The sequence below is a fragment of the Xiphophorus maculatus genome, chromosome 18 (genome assembly GCF_002775205.1).
Source record: "Xiphophorus maculatus strain JP 163 A chromosome 18, X_maculatus-5.0-male, whole genome shotgun sequence".
Lineage (NCBI taxonomy): Eukaryota > Metazoa > Chordata > Actinopteri > Cyprinodontiformes > Poeciliidae > Xiphophorus > Xiphophorus maculatus.
Window position 1 is genome coordinate 17,890,453 of NC_036460.1, and position 22,462 is coordinate 17,912,914.

Genomic DNA, 22,462 nt, shown 5'->3' on the forward strand with positions numbered 1-22,462 from the left:
TAGGCATGTATATAATCCTTTTGCTGTCTGATGCAGATGTTTAATGATGCCCAGACAAAAAAATTAAATGAAATAAATCTCAAAACAGAAATGTTATGAATTTCAAGAGGTTATGAAATTCTTAGACATTTCATAACAACAAAACTATTGTAGACTGATTAAAACACAGAACACTGCCTCCCAACCAGCTTTTAAGCTCAACTTTCTGAGTCAAAATTTGAAACTCACATTATACTTATTTTGTTTTTCTTAAACACAGAGCACCGTGTGTTTTTCTTGACTACATCATTCTGTACTTTTATCACAAATTATCCTCTGCACTCTAACTTTATATTGCAGCAAAGCGAGGCATCCTGACAAATCTACCAGGTTAGTTCACACTAAAGTTACTTTCATAAACTTGATTAACCATTGACTGTTCTGTAGCTTAAATCAGCTATACCCAGGGGAAAAAAAGAAAAAAAACATTTAGCATTTCTGGAATTAGAAATTCTGGTTTATTCATTCAAATACTCTTGCTGGGTGGGGGAAGTAAAATAAGACCAACTATTCTATTTTATATTGACTTTAAATAGAGACACAATAGGCAACACTTCTCAGATTATGTTTTATTAATCACATGGAGGTACAAAACAAGTGCAGTCAACAGGTGATAAACAACCAGAGCACAGAGTTAAACTTAATTGCAAATCATCTTCCTTAATTCATATTTGAAACCTATAAATTGATATTGATTGATACCAAATATTCCTGATTAACAGTGGAAGTCAGGGGTGCACACAAACAAGTGTAACTGGGTCTATATTAATAGTTGTATATTTTCACAAAATGTTTTCTTTAATGTATTTGGCCACTTATACTTGACTGTCCTTGTGTTCCTCTGTGTCTGCTATAAGGGGGTTGGTCCTCCAGCTCCGCCTTACTTTCTTCTTCTTTTGTCCGGGGTCCTCCAGGACTTTTATAAATATTAAGTTATTAATTTCCTCTTCCCTTTTGTTACTTGTTCCACTGGGGAGAGGCAAGTTTTATAATTCATTGGAATCCTTTCATTTACATTGTTCAAATGTTTATTTTTCTTTCTGTATTAATGATAGGTGTTTGGATATTTTTATTTGAGTTGCTAATATGCCTTTATAACATTTGATGCATGCTAGCACTATTATTTTGTATAGATCGGGTTGGAAAACTGGAGCACAAACCCAGACCTCCAAACCCAGACTTGGTGTTTTGTGGTTTGTCCAATCACCACATAACCCACACAACGCAGAAGTCCACCGGTCACACAAGATCTATTCCTGCAGACAGCTCTGCTCTATTCTCCTATGCTAACCTTTACTGCTTCTTTCATAAAATTATCTTATTTGCCCTTTATTATACAAAGAGACAAAAAACTAGAATTGGTTTGTGACTAAATGTTACTAAAATTGTAATTTTAATAACTCTATTATTAGTGTGGCAGGAAGACCTTCTCCCTGACCATGACAGCTGCATTGTACTATTGGCAATGGCTGCCTTAGGATCAACACATAATCAGCGTGAACAAAGAAATTTGTTCTCTCTCTCAGAACTGCAAGAACAAAATTACACTATTCTGTTCAGAAGACTTGGCATTGGACTTCTTGCAGCTTGACACACATTCTGAGCAGAACGGGTTTTTTAGTGTGTTTTTTTTGCCTGGTATCTGAAAACTACTATATGCAGATGCTAAAACCTCTCAATGAACACTTCACATGAGGTCCTGTGAAGTGTATCCTGGCCACAAGGAACATTGCTCCTGCCGCCTCAAGTAAAAGAACAAAATAATCTGTTCTTGAAGAGTATTTATTGGCCTTTAGTAGTAAGGTACAAGTTTGATTTTAACATTAGCATTGTTGCTGAACTAAATGAGACATAAACTGTTAGACTTTTAAAATCAGTTTCCACAAGTTGGTATGACAACCACAGCTATGAGGAGGTATTCATTGGTAACAAATACCTCAAATGCTCATAGGCTAACAAGTTTAATTTTAGTGCTGTAGCAACACTTTCAAAAGCTGGATTAAGTTCTTGCTCCAACACAAAAACTCTCTCAACCACTAATCTTATAATAGTTTCTAAGATTTACTAGTTTGAGATGCTCAATCAAAACATATACAGTCCACATAAACTCACTAACATCTTCAGCTGGATTTCCATGACAGTCGGGAACGATATTACCAGAAAAATTATTTAAGTTGATTTTCTTTATGCTGAAGACCACAGCATAAAGAAAACTCACATGTTTGATTATTATTTGATCATGTCATGAAGTGTGGGGGTTGAGGTGGTGAGGCAGATGCAAATGGAACCAGGTGAGATGAATAATGAAGATTTAATGAACAAAATCCAGAACAGTCCACAAACACAGGCAGCACGACTGAGCGGAAGCCAGGGCTCAACGTCGGTAGCAAACTGATATTTCGACTGGACACACGAAGGACTGAGCGCACATTAGACGAGACGAAGACCCGACAAAGACACAGACACACAGTGACACTAAATACACAGGAGGTAATTACAGGGACGAGAAACACCTGGGGACAATCAAGGGGAAGACAGGACAACATGGAAACTCAGAAACTCAAAATAAATACACAGGAAAAACACGGAACATGACAGATCATTTTAATGGACATTATTCATTATGCTCCAAAATTCCTGCTCATGGTGCAGTAAAAACCAACTGGGACTCAATGCCATTGCAATGACTGGTGTGCTACTGGAGTCGCATTCAAAGATGCCTGGGAGCTGTTTTACATTTTTGCTGACAACTGAAAAAGAAAACAGAGTAGAACTATTATTACCCTGTAGCCTTCAGTCACAAACACCACAGGTGTTGACAATTATTTAGCCTAATTAATCCTCCACCTAGGGCTCAAGTGCATATACAGGCTGTGACTGATTGACAACTTAGTAATTTCTGTTTAATTGGTTGCACATGTTAATCATCACGTTAATCATCAGAATTTGTAGCATTTTTATTACTTCTTGAACTGAATAACCTCTAAATCTAAACCCCTAATTTCACACTATCAGACTGATCAGAGGACAAATTTGCCATAAATCCAAACATACGTGTGAATTTTCCATTTCAGAGATTAAAATTTGCTGCAGGAGTAAACATTATTCTGTTTCCCTTGTCTTTTTTGTGCACATGTTCTCATCTGGAGTTTTCTTTTCCTATGTCAGTGATTCACAAAGCCGGACCACCATGTGGAGAGGCGGAATAACAAGTCTGGATTTGTGTGATTCTCTTCAGCGTTAGCAAACACTGTTCATTTACATTACTGTGCAACAACCCGGACCCCTAACTCCGACTGTCAACAAGTATGACTGGGAAAGCTTTAAGACTATTGTCTGTCTTATCTAGTTAGAAATATATATTTGTAGGGGTTTTTTTTAAGCTGTTGTTCTATGTTTTCAATAAGATTCTTCCTTGTGAGGCTTTGTCATGACAAACAGGACACCCGTCATGTCCTGCCACTCTTTTTTTGCTTCTAAAGTATCTAACTTTGTGTCCTGGAGAAAGTTTGTGGTTGCATGAAAGAGTGGGGAATTTTCTTTTCTTCACTCATAGCATTTACCCTGGCAGCAAAAGTTATCTGGGCCAGCTCTGGGCCAAATTTAGGTGAGCATTTTCACGGACCCATAAACCGACCTGAGTCAGAGTCTTTTTTTACTTTTTTTTTTTTTTTGCCATCTTGTATGTTAATCAGCGGTGACTTTCCCCAATCCTTTGAAATGGCTCAAAGTTACACTGAAGCAAGCTGATTTTAAAAAACACAAAGTTTACCATTTTAAATCCCTTGAAATTTATTAAATCAAGAGTGATTTCCTTATGACTTCTTCTGATATTCTAAAAACAAATTTTTAAAAACATTTTTTTTTTAATTTGTCTTTCTTTCTGTTTCTTCCCTGGCCAATTGATCCTGGTTTTGCAGTGGCGCATCACAAATTTTGTTTATGTTATCATGTCTTTGAATAGGTAAAAAAAAAACTATATTTTCAAATGAATAAAAGCAATGTTATATTAACATTTGATGCCGTGTTCTTGTTACTGTACCCCTGTTTAGTAGAACTTAGCCAAAGCTGTCAGCAATCATGGTCACAAGTCTCTTCCTCATTTTTTATAGTTTAAATTTGAGAAAATGTAGGAACCTTTGCCCTATAGCAATCCAACTAATTTAAGTTATTTGCCATTACTGAATCTTAATGGCAAACCTGCATTTTTACATCAGATTTTCACACATCATAGGTACAGCAATGTAAATAATTTGCACCTTTTTGAAGTGCTTACCTTTTTATAAGAGGTTGTATTGTGAACCTCTGCTTATATCCCATACTCCATGTCTTTCATCATATTTCTAGAATCCTCGTGTCAAATGACATGTTCTCCGTTATTTTTCCTTGTGTTTAACAACCTACACAATGCCTGGGAATGCAGCACAGCAAGTATTTGATCTATGAGGAATCCTCCCACATCGTCATGAATCTACTTAGCAGTGACATCTGGCAAATTATTGAACTCCACATGTCTCCACTAAAGCCAAATCCAGTCACATCAGTTAACATTAAGTGATATCAACTGTTTTTTTCCCTCAAAGCTGTGTAGAGGCAAAATGTACCATTGCTCTGGGAGCAGAAGAAAATCCTACAATCTTAAGAACAGCTGGTCATTAAGAGCAATACATCCACCTGTTCTTTAATTGGTTTTGCCTCATTGGTGTTGTTTGGGAGTTTCACTCTCCTCTTGAGAGGTTCATCTAACCTGTGTTGCTTCATCACAGTGAGTTCAAATTTAACTAGCTGAACTCACTACATTTGCTTGAGTGTGCAAATTGTAAATCGCCAATTAAGTTGGTGGAAACCGAATGTAGCTCACTGGGAAGAGGCCGCAGGGCATAAGGAGATTATGCTGGAGGGTCTGTGTGTCCCCTCTGGCCTGGGAACATCTTGTGATTCCTCAAAATGAGCTAGATAGAGGGTCATCTGGGTTTTCCTTTCCTTTTTTGCCCTCACACCCTCTGATAAGTGGAAGACGAGGAATTGAGGGATAAAGACAGGTCTTTTATCCCCAACCCAAGAAAATAAGCTGGTCTAATTTTCAGTTTAGAATATGTTCCACAAAACTCCCAAAGTATGGTGATGTCGAATCTATATCAAGATCCCTAGTTGATACTTGGAATTAGGTTGAGACATCTGTAGTTTTTCATTATGTTATGTTTCATGATTTTCAGTATTAAGAAACTTGAAAATCTATTTTCTCAGACATGGATGTGTCCCACTTTCCATGTTGTATCTGAATTTCTTTTGTTAAGCAACGTTTGTGTATTTATGCATCCATCAAGATTCTAGTAGATATGTAAAAACAAAAACTTAACATTTCAACACTACACTGCAAAAATCCCACCATATCAAGATACTACAGAGCTTTATTCCCCCCTTCCCTCAACCAAGCAGTTATGGAAATCATTGTAAACTACATTGTCATGTACAAAGAAATACTTTCTATACTTGGAAATCCAAAGAACACAGAGGTTGTGTGAAAGACAACTCTGGAGGACAATTTAAAGACAATAACACAAGTTTTATTATAGACCATCAGGTGTGGCTTATATAAGGGCAATCCTACTATCTCTACAACCAAAGCTTATCAGACACTGCATGGAAAACATATAACTGAAGGTATAAAAAAAATAGTGAGACATAACAACACTAGATTGCCAAAATGTCCAGACAACACCCAAAGGAGGAAAGATAAAGATAATTGTACAAGTTGCACATCCATAGAACTACTGCTCTGCAGAGGTCTGGTAACGTACAATTCATTAGATTCACGTGTCTAGAACAGTAGTTGCAGGAAAGAAGCTGGAGTTTGGCACATCTGCCTTAGAAGAAAACTGTGCAGAGATATTCTTTAAACTACACAGCAACAACAGAAAAAGCACTAAGAAACTGCAGTAAAAGAGTACTGTCAGAAAGATTTGGAGCATCTGAGTCATTTATTGACAGCTATGGGATGGAGAATGACAGGGAAGGTCCTGCCGAATATTCAAATTGAAACAGACAAACGAGCCAAACAACTGAATTTTAACGACTGACCAAGCAGACAAGAAGGCAGTGAGAGATGCAGCGATTCCAAAATGAAGAAGATTGAGACAGAATGAGGAGAAAAAAGACATGTAGTGAGGACTGTACGTGAAGTTCATAAATTGCATACCATTGGAAAAAAATACTGGTGTATATTCTTTTTTTTTCAAAATTGTTATATTAGTTTGCTTCTATGGACGTCTGATCTGAGATAAAATCTGGATTTTTTATCTAACAGATCTGTGCTTTATCTGTTGGGACATGTCATGCCATCTGTCATACCACTTGAGAGTAAATGTAGCATAAGCATTGCAGCATAGCAGCTTACCATGATCAGATTATATATTAGTTTCATGCTATTAAAGAAAGCACAAAGGTCACACAAGCTTAAGTTCTAGAAAATACAGCTAATGTTGAACGATGTCTGGATGTTTTCATCTTAAGCTTAAAGCTCTTACGGATATACAGTGTCCTGACATTAACACAAAGTTCCCAAGAACTACAAAAAGCCCAAAAATGAAGTCTAGTATAAAGATGCAGGTTTTGTTTAACCATGTTGTAATTGTGGTTCCTGTGTTTTATGCAAGTCACAGTATGTATTTTGGGCTGTTTCAGACCTCAACAGAAAGTGTGTTTATTTCTTATTCTTTGCACATGCATTTTCTCCATATCACTGTCCTAACAGATAAAATTTGATTCAAGCCAGACTGTCTTGCTGTAACAGAAAAAGACTAGAGGAGGTCCCCAAATCAGAGCTGTTTGTTCAGCTTGTCTAAATGTAACCTTGTGTCTTTGTCTTCAAAATCTCCAGGAGGTGTGCATAGTAACCATGCACACCTCCCAAACAAACTAATTGTAGAAAATACTTTTCAAAACTCAACTCAAACTATACCAGGTTTTTAATTTGTTCCCTACATATGCTGTGTCAAGTTAATTCAAAAGACATTTAGAAACTTTACCAGAGGAATGTGCTTCGAATATAGACAGAGGGAAACATGACAAAAATTGAATAAGATATTGTATATTAGAAAGCTGGGTGATAAGAAATAGCGATGAAAAGGAGGAACCAGAAATCTCTAAGGGATACTATGAGTCTTACTGTTATCACTTTTTGCTTTACGTGTGATTTTACAGAGAGCACATTTGGCCACATCTGGTTTGTTGGCATTGACATCTATGCTCCTCAGCTGTGTCTAAGCTTGTATTTGTATGCGTGTTTGCGTGTGCCAACTGTGTCTAAATTCAAACTGTATGCTGGGAGTTGGGTCAAAGAAACATCTTCAGTGGACTCTCATCACCAGCTGGAAAAAAATATTTATGCTGCTTTTTGAGATTGTTTTCAACTGACTGAACTCCACCGTATACTAAATACACAGATGATGTCATGATCCACAGTTGTTTGTGTTGCTATTTTCACTTGTGCTTAAGTTATTTTAGTGTTGTTGACATGTCCATATTAGTTTGTTTACATATTAGTTAATTCCTCTGTATTCAGTTTCTTAGTTCTTTATGTGTCTTTTTCTGCGTTTGGTTAGTTAGATTCTCTGTGTTTCATTTTAGTTTCTCCTGGGCTCAGTATTCATTCTTCCTTTAGTTCCCTTCGATTCTCCTCCAGCTGTTCTGCATTGTGTTGATCATGCTCCCTCGGTTACCATGTCACTCCTTGGATTCTGAGACCCACCACTGGACTCCACTGTCTCCTGTGAGTTTTCTTTACATTGGCACCGTGGCTCCTCTTTGCTCTCCATTGTCATGTTTAGTCATACCAACCAAACTGTTTAATAGAGCCTTCTGCTTCCTTCTCTGGGTTTCGTTTAGCTCTTAGTGTTTAAAAGAGACCATCAGGAAGTATTAGCTGGGGGTTTTGCAAGATGCTGCAGTCCCAGCCAAACCTTCAACCCTCACCCAGATTGTTCACCTGGTTGAGGGTTGAATCCTTCTGATGATTCGCTGCCTTGTCGATGCAGATGCGCTTACTTGTATTGGAGGCCTGTGGAGTGGATGTGTGTCAATGTAGGATGTGGTTGACACCTCCAATCCCACTCCTGCATCTCAGACCTCTCATGTCTCAAGAGCACTAGAGTCTGCGCCGAGTCTCAAGCTGCTACTGTTTTGTTTGTGGCTGTTTAATTAAGTTGGTTTGTGTCCCTTTTTTTGTACAGCACTTTGTGTGACTAATGGCTGCATGACAAAAGAATTATGAATAAAGTTTGATTTCAATAAGCAGGAATTACTGGGAATGAACAGAAGTAAACCTGGAATTTTAATGTGTAGGGAAAATTGGTTTTTCCCTAAATAAAGTTGGGAAAAAATTACATTTTAGATTCAACTTGGTTGAAATATCCAGATGATATATAGGTTCTCTTGAAAATATCTGTATTGTTTCTTGATTAAGTGCACAAAGCAAACTACTTACTGCAGGGGGTTTGAGGCCATGCGTCCTCCATCATATGAACAACGGGCGTTTTCATGCCCAGAGAACAGGACTACTACCAAACATTTCAGACTGTGGAATGCATAAAATGAATCAGTTATCATTATAAGGCTGAATAAATATGATTCACAAATATCATATTGATTGATATCTAATTTCCAGCTAACTTTCAGGTTATCTTCCCACTGAAAGTTTCAACAAAGTTTTCAGAAATTAACTGGAATTTTTTTCACATCTGTGTAACCCTCTTATCTTCATATACCGTTGATACAAAAGGGACACTTGCAATAGGGATTTTAGTGCTAGATTTGTGCGACTGTTAAGCCTTTTTGCAGTTTATGGGCTTAAATACATCCAAGGTAAAATGTTACCCTTGCATTTCCATAACAACAATTAAGGACTTTCCACCACAAGGACAATAAGGAGCTGCAGCTCTAATGTGACAGCAGTGTTTGGTGACCGGTGCTCTGCAATAAAGTGCACTGGAGCCTATTTTTATGAGAGAGGAAATTCTTGTTGCTTCAGTTTGTGCTCAAACACAGAGCAGATCTGCCTCTGGAAATAAGGTCAGAATGAAATGCAAAAAAGCCAACCATGCCTGCTCAGTTTTTATCTCCTCTCATGTGACCAGGCCTGATGCAACACATTAATGTATTGCATTAATACAATACATTAATGCAATAACATCACTCCTTGTTAAATTCAAAAATCTAAATTCCAATCAGAGCATTTTAAAAGAGCAAAGCTATGTAATATGTCCTGTTTGTGAGTGAGGCAACAAAAGGCCAAGCAGAGGGTGAGCTGTTTTAACTTTACAGCTCCGTGGGATCAATATCACTCCTGGTCTCATTGCTTATATTGAGTGTCTCACAGTAAGGTCCAATCAAGGCCTCTGAATCAGATAAGGTTAAGAAAACAGCCATACAAGAAGATTCCGTCGACATCAATTTAAAGTTTAGTGACCACAAAAGTAAAATCTTCTTGTTGAGATTTAACAAAGCCATGCAGAAAAGGCAGCACATTATTTTGGTTGATTGAGTTCCCTGGAGTGTCCCGCGCGTATCAAGCCCTCATGTTGATTACATCAGAACCTGATTAGACTGACTGTCCTCATCTTGGAGTGTTTACTGACATTTATAGCTGGCCTAATCCACCAGTCTTTGATACTTCCTGGAATTTGAAAGTGCCGACCGCACTGAATTATTTATGATCCTTTCTCTGCACATGGCCTGATTGGTAAACAGTGCTTTGTTGTGCCGTAGAATTAGCGATAATGCTATCTTACCGCATGCAGAACGCTGGGACACGGCTGTGAGCTGAAATGCCTATGGCTAACCAATAGGTTGGCTGTAACATTAGTGAATGAGGAGGCAAAAAGGTAAAATGTTTTCACATATGTTCCCAAGCAGGGCAAATGAAGTGCAGGTTGTTGTTTGTCTTGGTGTCATGCTGGACTCTGTCTACTTCATTCCTTCAGCAAATATACAGACTTTTCCCTCGTGTCCTCATTGACAAGGCCGATACTCAATTTTGGCACAAAAACAACCTCCATGTTGCAGATTGTAGCATCTTGTCCCAACAGCACACACTTATTTTTTGCTTTTCACATCTTCCCTCATGTCAACAAATAAGGAAGAGCAAGGAGTGGCAGAATGTGAAGCATATTTTTAAATAAGGGACAGAAACCCCAGTGTATTCTTGAGCATTTCAAGGAACCTGAAGCTAAAGAGGATCACATCAGGGCCCACATAGTCGTAATAAAAATGAACCAAAAAATGTTAGTATATAATACCCTGTAATTATTAATTTTAAGATTGTTTAGTAAGAAGAAATTCAATACAAAAATTATTAAAAAGGTTGTTTTTTTCCATCTGAACTCTAAACTTAGTATTACTTAGAAAATAAGAGCAATGCTGTCAAACATCTTTGCAGCTTCTGGTCCTGAAAGATTACATTTATCAAAGAATTTATAAAATTATAGTACCAGTAACAGGTCTCTATAAAGTGCCAAATGCCCAGCCATCCTCCTGAATTAATCTTCCTTACTCTGTTCATGTGTCGCTAAATACCAATACTCCTATATTCTTCCACCTCCCTTCTGATTATGTTTTTCTTTTTCTTTTGGCAAAGATGTCTGGAGCTCTTCCTCGAGGGGAGGGTGCTGTCATGGTCCTCATGCTGTTGTTTGTGGCTTTGTTTCATGTTTTATTTTAGTCACCTTCGTCTGTCCCCTGCTTTGTTTCAGCTGCTCTGGCTTTCTGCTTAGACATTTCGGATAAAGGAACTCATTCTCAAGCTGACAGCAACATTTAGTTCTGTCCTTCATGACTCTTCATGCAAAATAGAAATGTGTCAGTTGTTTTCAAAGCAGCAGATAAATAGTCAGTTAAGGAATTGAAACTATTAATTTTAGATGTATAAACCTAGGCAATCATCTTTCAAATTGGGCCATTCAACCAAATAGGTCCTGAAGCACATTATAAAAAGCTTTAAACAATAAAAAATTGATTGGTTTAAATTTGCAAGCAACAAGTCCTAAATACAAGTTTTAAATATAATTATTTTTAATTTTTTCTTTAAAATATTCTGGGAATATATTAAAGAACGTGAACTCATAAGATTTAAAAGAGGGCTTTTGTCCATTACGGTCAGTAATTTTTAGCATTTACTCTTATGACTAGATGCTTAAATACACTGTGTAACCTAACCTTTATTTTCTCTCTGTCTGACATTACATAAGACTGAAGTTTTCCTCGTTTAGGTCACTTGCCAGGATAAGAAAACAGAGGATTTTGTTTTCTAATTTTATCAAACTCTGAAGTCTGCATACATTAATTATGCATTTAAACAGTTTGGAAATGATCAGATTTACGGAAGAGGATTAGGGCCACCGAAAAAAAAAAGAATTCTGAGATCAAAGTCAGAATTCTGACTTTGATCTCAGAATTCTGACTTTAATCTTAGAATTCTGACTTTCTGACTTTAATCTCAGAATTCTGACTTTCTTACTTTAATCTCAGAATTCTGACTTTAATCTCAGAATTCTGACTTTCTGACTTTAATCTCAGAATTCTGACTTTAATCTCAGAATTCTGACTTTCTGACTTTAATCTCAGAATTCTGTATTTAATCTCAGAATTCTGACTTTAATCTCAGAATTCTTTTTTTTTTTTCGGTGGCCCTAATCCTCTTCCGTACCAGATGACGATCACAGTGTTTGTAAGGTTTTGGTAGGCTGATATATAACATCTGAGTTAAATGTAGGGATTCCTGTGGAAGTATTTTAAGACAATACAAGATGTTTATATCTTCACTATTCCTATACAGCAATATAGGAATATGTTGCCAGCAATCTATTCCTTTATATTGCTGGCAATATATAGCTAACATTATATTGCCAGCTATATTGTAGCTGGCATTTGCCATTTTTGTGTATGTATGTATGTGGTGTTTTTATAATAACATTCTTATTTGCTAAATTGCCCTTCTTTTATCACATCACTGTGCAGAAAAGTCCAAGTCTAAACAGAAAATAGTCTATTAGAAACCCATCCGTAGTGCAAAGGTCTGATATTGGTTGCTCAGACAAAGTGAGCAGCTCTATTTGCAGTTCTGTTTCTGGTCTATACCGACTCCTGGGGGAAATATGTGACTCTGCTGCAGTTAAACGTTCACCCCCATTCAATACTCACTTTTCTCCACACCTATTAATGCTCGGTATAATGGCTCTATCAGAGGTTTTGGTGCAGAAAATTGTGAAGGTTGCTTAAACACTGTAATGCCAAAGGGAATAGCAAAACTCAATGCTCTCTAACTCTGACGTGAAAGCAAAGAGATTTATTTATTCAACAGATGGAAATGTATGTGTGCCAAATGGGTAAGTTGGTTTGGTTCGAAGTCAGTTATCTTGAACGTGAAGCTTTTTTTTGATCCAACTTTTCTTGTCTTGTTTTTCATTTTGTCAAAGGAGGTAAAAAGGTATTCTGTAAAACAACTTGCAATTAAGAACGTCATGTTAATTTTATGCTAAGTTATGTTTTTGTTGTTTTATTTTTAGCACCTATTGAAAACTGTGCTAAAATAACATTTAATTTTTAATGGCAGGTCATTACTTGGCTGCATACCAGACCTTAATTGTGTTTTTGCAAAGCTGAAATATGCTGTCAACTTAGCTTCGCAGCGATTATGCTCAGTAAGTGTGGCTTATCAATTTATATTGAATTTTATATTTATTTGATTCAAGTGATTTGGAGAAAGGATACATCTAATTTATGCAGGGGGGCAGCAACATTCAAAAACTGGATTTGGGCATCCCAGGATTAGATTATGAGCTCTAACACAAAATTCATAAAGCACCACCTCTCACCCAATCAGACCTCTTAAAAAATAAAAAAAAAAGACAACATTGAGTATTATTTCCTCAGTCTGTCTCCATGTTAAAGCATTCAGTTTGTATTTTGACTAAAAAGCATATTTATAACAGTCAACTCAGCAGAACTGAATGTTTATGTAACTCATACCTATCACTCTAAACTCTGTTTCTGTTGCATGTTGCAGAGAAAAAACTAACTTTAATTCTTTTCCTTTAATAAATCATCACTGAACAAAAAAGGATTACTTTGTTGTTTCTCTTGTCGTGAACAGGAGCTTTTGAGATTTCAGTGTTTTCCATTTGGCAAACCACGTTGTACTTTGTGAGCCTGTTTACAGTCGTTTGAAACACTTTAAAGATTAACAAAATCAGTGGACAAAATAAAGCTCTGCAACGGCATATTTACTATAACAGAAAATCAGTTTAAGGGTTTAGAATAAAAACATCTGACATAGAGGATACAGTGCAATTCAAATGTATTCACACCCATTTACACACACAAAAAAATTGAAACAAATTAGTCTGCAGATGAAATTGAAGGGGATGTGAAGGACACAATGAATGTGTTTTTAACACATGTTGAGAAATCTAGAAAGCCAAGAAACTGGCTTGAAATTTGACAGGATTTAGAAAGCATTGCATCTGGTTTTATATTAACTGATGACCCATGACAAGGTTTATATATGCCAGAGTAATATTCCTGCACCACCACAGCATAATGCAGCCGCCACTGTGTTTGACTGTCAAGAGGAATTATTGACTACAGAGATGTTCAGGGGTCAAGGTCCCAACCAGACTAAATCAGGGCAAAAATTCTGAAATGTAATCAAATTTAATTATATGAGATTTTAGCATCTGTTGAATTATTTATCTCAGTAATGTAGAAATTATTAAAGGTTATGCAATGTTTGGCTATATGCTGAAAATTACAAACAACACTTTTTTTTCCATTAGTTCTTGTGACTGGATACTGGGTCCCAGCACAGAAGAAGCATTTTCTATCAATTTGTTCAGGCTGTGTTTTTTTTTTTTTTTTTTTTTTTTGTTCTTTGGTGCTTCAGCCTCAGCAGAAATCTGTAAACAAACTTCACCCTCCACCCCAAACTTACAAGTGATAGTGAAGATCTTTTCTCAAACACTGATGCTTGAGTCTCCCTGTTGCTTCTTCTAAATGGATGTTGTTTGCAATAAGCAACCTGCTGTTCAAGAGTTTTCCTCTTCTTCCAAGATGGAAATTGGTTGTTTTTTCCTATTCTTCCTAAAATTCAAACCAAGCTCAATTGATTCAAGCAAGTCCTCTCCAGTTCTGTAAAGTCCGTTCATTCTTTAAAACCTGATTGTTTATCCGTAACTTAAAAAAAACACATTTTCTTTAAATAAGTGTATGACATTGAATCTTCACCTCACTAATCTTACTAGTCCTTATTGAGCATGCCCAGTACAGCAGGAGATAGCAGAGTTAACTCTTTTTACCATAGGAGGGTTACAGAAGTGCAGCGCTCAGCACTCCACCTCTCATGCCTGAGGCCTAACCCTTCAGTGGCACTAACTGCAGCCTGTTTGTCAAATACCCAATCCAGGCTCCAGGCTTACCAGACATGACTTGAGAGAAAATTAATCCACAGCTGGCAAATAAAATAAGCTTTCCCGACATTTCCCACACCTCCTATATATCCCTCCTTGTCTTAATTCTCTTCTCTCAGTCTGAACTCCCCTCACTCTTGTTTTCCCCACATCCGCCCCTACTCTCAGCAGCTGTACTTGATTTAATACCTTCCCACATCCCAAAATCCCTCTGCCATCCCTTAACCAACCCATTTGTCCCTCTTATTGCTTCTTAACGTCCTTCCTCTCAGTTATCCTCACCTCCTTTTTCCTATGCCATCTTTTCTATTACACATAAACATCTCATTGCAATGCAGACTCTGAATTAACTTGACTCCAGGTGGCTGCTGCCTTCCCCACTTGATCTTATGTGATTTTATTGCGACAAGTTATGGCCCAGTGTTGTCCTCTGCAGAGGGCCAACGAAGTCTAAATGCCAATTAGACCTTGGCTCAATGTGTCACAGTCTCTGATTTCTGGGTACCTTCATCCATCTCGCTCAGGGCATCAAGTACATTTACTCCTCGATAAACTGTGAAAAATACCCAAATGTGGCCTTATTAGCAATATTATTATTTGAAGGCTGTCATATAATGATGCTGCATGTCTACTGTATGTAGTATATGTGCTTGCCATATTTATACTCTGATATTCAGCTGCTTTGACATTGCTCTTCATTCACTGCAGAAAATATTGTTAATAAAGTCAATGAAAGAGAGAGATAGAGCGAGAGATGGAGAGAGAGAGAGAAAGAGAGAAAAAGACAATAAGAGAGAGAGTAAAGTTACTCCAGGAAAAGTCATACCCATCATTTTATTACGCAACTGCTCTCAATGAAGTGATATCTGTGTGCACCTTGTTTGCAATTCAAAACAGAGGACTTATTAGAATACAAGAACATGGAAAGACTGAAAATGCCTTCTGTGAGTTCATAGAGATGAATTAAAGCCACAAATCAGGTCACAAGACCGCACAGTTGCTTCTTTTTTTTCCACACTTCCAGTGTTATGAAAATGCATTATGAACTGTCATTGTGACACATTCAAACCCCACATTTTAAAGAAATAATGTATCAGTTTAAGTTGTTGCCATATAATGTCTTTGGATGAGAGGATTAAGATCATGCAGTCCGCTGAGATTACTGTTACTTAGTCATGAGACTGTGATGTTCTCTCCCATTAGTCACTCAGGATTAAAGAGTCCCGAGAAATGTAAACTGTAGTCGGGCTGGTTTGTGTTGGAGACGGGGATCTGTAAAGCGTCTTTCAGGCCTTGATTTGAAATGGAAACTTAACTACTTCGAGGGAGGTGCTCCAGAATTCAACAAAACCAGTAGTGTTTAAGCTTTTTGTCAGCACAGACTCAGAGCCAGCTGACCACAGTCAGTCCCACGCTGAACTGTGCTTTTTTTTTCTCTCTCTCTCTCTCTTCAACAGTCCTTCTTCATGGGTGCTAATTTTTCACAGCACACAGGTTCAACCCCATTTATTCCCTTGTCAAATGAACAGCATCAGCATCCTTTTTGGCGCCGACCAGAGTCACAGCACTACAGATGCTATGCAGGGCTTTTAATGGTATCAGCACAATCTTTTGAACCACGCTTCAGAAGGAGAGCGGGAAGAGGTGGTGTGTGGGTGGAGGGGGTGGAGGGATGACCTAAGAGCTACCAGCAGGAACAGCGAGAGCTGATTTAATTACGGTGGCCAAAATGGACTGACCTGGCCAATTTTAGTGGGCCCCACATGAGCTTAACAATATTCTGAATGACAGGCAAGGAAATTGGGCTTTATTAAAGAATGTATTTTTATGGTTAAAATAAGCAGCTGTCAACACATACATCACTTTGTAAGTTGTGTGTTGGTATGGTTGTCTGTGAATGGCCTGACTAGTTCATAAGCTAGGAGTTAGGGTCATTATGGGCTAAATCTTTCTGTCTTCTGACCGCCCTCAGGCTATCATTCCCACCGAGGTTCCTGTGTAAATGTTTAAGTCACAGTGTGTTGGTTTCGGGGGGAGCCAGATGGCTGCAGGCTGACACAGCAGCAGAAATTAAAGCAAATCACATGAAACAGTTCTGCGTATCTTCCCATTATTATACTTCACTAAAACAGGACTTAAATACAGAAAATATCTCCTATAGGTTAACGCATGTTCGTCGAGTGCACGCTTTGAAAAACATGTTGCGTATGCATCAGTGCAATAGGTGCGCAAATATCCTCTTACTGTACTTTTTGGCTTTTTTCAGTGGTTATATCTTGGTTTTTTTCTGCTCTTTCACTCTTCTTTTGTTATTTCTCACATTAAGACTCTGAACAGAAGGTGACAGAAGAAACCTAGGGTAATAGAAGTGTATAGCCTAAGGTTCACACAGGTTATAATGTAACTGATTTGACTCAGGCTTGTTTACACATTATCTAGTGTGAATACTAGATAATGGACATCATGCCCCAGTTAGCTATCAGTTATTTTAACATGATTATGTCTAAACAATGTCCATTTATACTTTGTCATCGACTGCAAACACTTTTTAAGCACTGAGGTCAGGGTTCCTCTTTGATTTATCACCAATAAATTTAACAAAGCTGCAGCAGGCTCCTGCAGCAAACTAACAAAAGAAATGGAGGGTCAAAACAATTATGTATAATCTTGAAGTCTTGGTGTTAGGGACATGAACATTTAGTTTCTATTGCTATATTGGTGATTAATGCAAGGGGAGCTTGTTAATAAAAGGGTCTCCATTAAGACAGATACACACTCACTCTTCACTGCAGGATAATAGGAGTTGCTCCTACTTTCCCAATGGGAAATCTGACTTACGACACAAGTTTGGTCTGATTTAACTTGTATGTGTACGTGTCTTTTTATTTGGTGTTAACTTCTGGTTAACTTCTGGTGCATACATACTGTAGTAGTCATCAGGTTCTCACCATAAATGGAAAGTGTTGCAAGCCTTTCCTGTGCGAAAAGGCTGACATTTGTCATAAAAGCCTCCCAGTTTACAAAGCGTTCAGTTCGGAACAGAGTGCCCTTTAAGAGCACCAAGGAGAGCTGGACTCATTTCAAGGTCTGCCTGTACATTCCTCATCTCTGAAAGTGTAGAAAAAGGTGAAAAGAGAAACATTTTCAAAATGGGTTGTAAAGATGTGATTATCTAGAAGAGACTCTACAAACTTCCGTGCGTTACAAATACAACAAATTGAGCTGAGGCCCAAAAATCTACTCTAAAAGAGATTTTTTATTTTTTTTTGCCATTCCCTATTTCTATTATGCTCATTTGACTGCAAGCAAAAATGATGTTTTTGCAAATTAGCACCTTACACTGAACACCTGCAGCTGAAGGAGTGAGATGGCATGTTGTACCTCTCTGTCAAACAACATTGCACCTTGATGCTGACAAATAATGACTTTAAGCTCTTTGCTTTATTGCATCCCTTCTTTGCATCTTATGATTTTGATTAGAGCAACATTTTATTGTGTCTGGCACTCCTTGAATATGACATGAAACTGTTAAAAAAAAAGATGCGTTTATTCCAGTGTTTTAAATTTGCCTCTATGTAACTGGGATAAAAGGACTCTTGAGATTTAAGTCTCAAGAGTCCTAGAGCTAAAAGCGGCAGCAGCTCAGTCAGCAGCATTCACAGCCCTGTAATATTTTGTTCTGCTGTGATACTCCTGTGCATGTCTGCAGACGAATTAAGAAAACCTAAAAGTTTGGAAATAAGTCCTTCTCCTTATCCAAACTGCACCAGGAGCTAATAAGAGCATTTAAAACTAGATATTTTTCTTTTTGTTGGCATCTAAAACCTCTTTCCTTTTCAATTGTTGTTCTAAACCAACTTCAGCAGTTTAAAAACAGCATGGTTCATGGTTATATTTCAACATTTTGGGCAGTTATTAAAAATACACTAATATTGATCAATACTTTTCATTGTTAATTAGAGACATCAATTACCACTTTAATTAATACTTACTTGTGCATTTAGAATGGTTTTTATGCCATTAATTTTTTAACATGAAAAATCTTCAGACCTGTTGAGTAGTATCTGACCACAAGTTACATATTTAAACTGTACTTTTAAAAGTAAAACAAGCAAAATAATCATGTAATAAAATATGATTTTGGTGTTTTAGTGAAAGCCAGTCCAAGCTGTGTTCACTGTTTTGAGCATTTGATCCATTTCTATTATAAAAAATTGCATCCGCCTGCCTACTCTCAACAGAAAAGTGTGAAGTTCCCATTCTTATGTAACGAGATTATCTTTTTGAAAACTAGTTTCTGTTAGCAAGACTTCATTTTGCCATTAGCAGCTGCTGTTTTTTTCCATGTAAACAGAGAAGAATGTCCAACCACTGCATTAATTTGTTTAGCCCGTCAGTACTTTAACCTTTTCGTAATCCCATGTTTCCTCCATATCAAAGGGATGTAGGGATCATCCCTTAAGAGCAAAACGACATGCACAAGCACACAACACAGTCGCAAAGGCATCAAACGAGCACAGATGGTGACGTTCACTGGAAAACGCTGATATCTTTTTTTCTACAGCTTAGCAGCACTCGCCTGCGTCACGCAGTAACATCCAGCACTGTGCCACATGCGTGCCACTAACACTGGCACACTGAAACAAGAAATGAAGTTGGAAAAGAACAAGATGAGCATCGTGTAGCCGGATGAGAGGGAAGTGGGGAAAGAAAAGAGGATTACATTTTTGAATCAGAAGTTCCGTGCATATTAGAAAAAGTGCCTGGGAAGTTTGGAGAATCTTATTGGGTGCAGACTTAGCTTTCATGCATGCATGTGTGTGTTTGTTTATTTTCAGTTACTGTAAATAGTTTCTTTAGGTTGAATCCCCCCACCTCTGATTCATCTTACATTGTGCAGAGATCAGCTACACACACACCACCCCCACCCTCTGCTCCCTGAAACAGTTTACATAATTCAGAGAGCATAACCCTGGAAAACCCTGACACAAGAATGCCCTGTGGCTACATCATCCATGCTCTCTCTGTTTTCTCTTTGCTTCCCTTAACAGCTTCCATGCTGCTTTGTGCTCACAGGGGTAATTCTTACTGCAGACATTTGATTTGTGAAGGTCTTCCCTGTCTGTGGCGTGTCCATTTTTAGGATTTATATTTCAGAATGGGCCTTCAGCTGGTATTATTATTCATATACATGTGTCCATGAACATACAGGTTGAGAATGATGTAAATAAATGCTGAGTAGATGCAAAAGAAACAACAAAATATTGTGTCTGATTGTTGTACACCCTGAGACATGCAGAGGATTCCTTGGTATACTTCTAAAATATGGTGATATGACAAGTAATTTGGTTTTGGTTTTTATTTTCCACACTTAAAAAAAAATAAGTGTGGTAAATTGTGTTACCAGGCAACCTGAATAAATATGGAATCCAATTTTAAAAATATATATTTAATTTACTTTGTGCCAATAACGCTCATCAAGCATTTGCAAATACCTGGTAATTAGGGGGTTGTTTTAATCATCATTTAGTGTTGACCATGTTTTCTGGGCAGGGTTGTTTCTGTTCAGCGACATTAGAGGGTATACTATATGGCAGGTGTGTCAAACTCCAGTCCTCAAGGACCGGTGTCCTGCAGGTTTTAGATGTGCCACAGGTACAAAACACTCCTTCTTGTGTAGATCAGTTCTCCAGAGCCTTGCTAATTACTTAATTATTCTATTCAGGTGTGGTGCAGCAGAGGCACATCTAAAAGTTGCTGGGCAGTGGCCCTCCAGGACTGGAGTTTGACACCTGTGCTATATGGCAACTTCAACATTATTAAGTCAAAACTTTAACTAGGCCAGTTCAAACTTTTTGATACCTTCACCACTCAGTTCCACCAGACTAGTTTTCAACAGCAATTAGCAAACACCAGGAGAAAAACCACATCTGCTGAGCTCATCATCAGAAATATTTTTTAGTCCAAGAACGATTGTAAATGGGATGATGAGGAGCACTGTTGCGATGACGTGCTGAAGGTAGCGTTGGAAACTGTGAAGGTTCTTAAAAAGACAGAGGCCCGATTTCAAGGCAAATTGTGAAGTTAAATTTCTTTTAAGTTATCTTGAATATGTGCAGCATTTTTATAGCAAATAAAGGTAACATAGTTACTTGATTGTGCTAGAAAATGGCAAAATATTCCAAAGACCTCAAAGATAAAATCAAACTTTTAAAACAATTTTGGGAACATTTTTTGTCAAATTGTACTTTCACATATGTTGTTTATTCTATAAAGGGTGTATGATTCAGTACGACACAGTGACTGCCTTGGATAACCGTGACCCTTTAATTGGGCTTTAAAACACAATTTCAAACATTTGAAGGTTGATAACACAGACAGGATGTGTTTGTGCTGATAGTTGCATCCCCATGCTGACTAAGGTCAATTTGGGTATTTAGGGTGATAGGCAAATATGATGCTGTAGTGTGTCATCTGTGTCCCTGAAAAGCAGAAACAAGGAAACCAAAAACAAAAAACAAAAACAAGGAAATATCAGAATAAACGACAGACTCCCTGCCAGAATGCTTATGGAGATATGATTTGTCACAGAGAAATTTGCTGGCATTAGAATGATGTAACAGCTGCAGCTGCTTACACATCATTTGCCCTGCAACAATGTGTGTTTGTGTGTGGCGCTTCATCAGCTCAGTCAGGTTTAATTAAACTGTAAAATGATTAAGGGGCACATTCCTTAGTACGTCAGTCTGGGCTCTTCCTGTCCCGCCCTCAGTCATAAATTCAAACACACGCACACAGACACGCTGTGACTAGTCCGGCGCTGGCCCAGAGCATGTTTAGAGTGACTAATCCACTATTAGCACTTGTCTTCCAATCCCTCCCTTCGTCTTTTTCCTCCAGCCATCCCTGCATCCTTAGCAGCACTCCTTTGCTCCACATCCTCTTCTCCTCCGTTATCCATTTCAGTTCGAGGGCTTCTTCAGCTGTACGGGTGTTCAGCATCTTTTGAGAAATAACAAGATTGACAAAACCTTGACATGAGGGGTAAATTGCTTCCTATCTCGCCTCCTTTCTCCCCTCTCCCTCTCTTTTAATCTCTTCATCGTCACTATTTCCGCCTTCATGATCTCTTCACACCTAATTTTCTCTTCTTTCCCCCCTAAACAGTACTCCACCTTTTCCTCTGCACCTCCATTTTAACATTACATCCACTTCTCCTACCCAGGTAGTTCTTTTAAATAATTTGTTTGCATCCATCTTTCCTATTGTGTATCCTGTTTTCTTGCGTTATCATTCTGTGCTATATTTCCACTTTTTTTCTTCTGTTTGTGTGTAACGTTACTTCTTCGTTCCTTTGGCAAAATGACCAATCCGATCCATCCATAATTATATCTGTTAGAAATTACCTAGGTTTCAGAAACAAATTGTATCCCAGTATCTCAGAGTCTTGTGCTGGTGATAGACTGAAGGATTTAGTTAAAGTGTTAAGGTGTTAAAGGATGGATAAAAACCTGTTCCATCGATATTTTCACCTCAGACTGGTGAAACGGTTAATTTTTCAGCAGGACAACAACCCAAAATACATGGCCAAGATCTCAAAGGAGTGGCTTCAGAACCGCTCTGTGAAAATCCTGGAGCAGCCAAGCTAGAGACCAGACTAGAATCTGATTTATCGTCGCTGGAGAGATCTGAAAATGGCTGCAAAAACATCTCCTATCCAACCTCAGAGAAAATGCACAGAAGAATGGGACAAACTTCCTAAAGATAGATGAGCTCAGCTTGTTGCATCATATTCAAAAAGACTTGAGGTTTAATAGCTGCCAAAGGTGGATCAACAAAGGTCATAAATACTTAAATAAAATTGATTTCTTTGTTTTCTATTAATGATGAATTTGCAAATACTCCAAAAACTTTTTACACATAGTCATAAAGTGAAATTTGTGAGTAGAATTTTGAGGATCCTG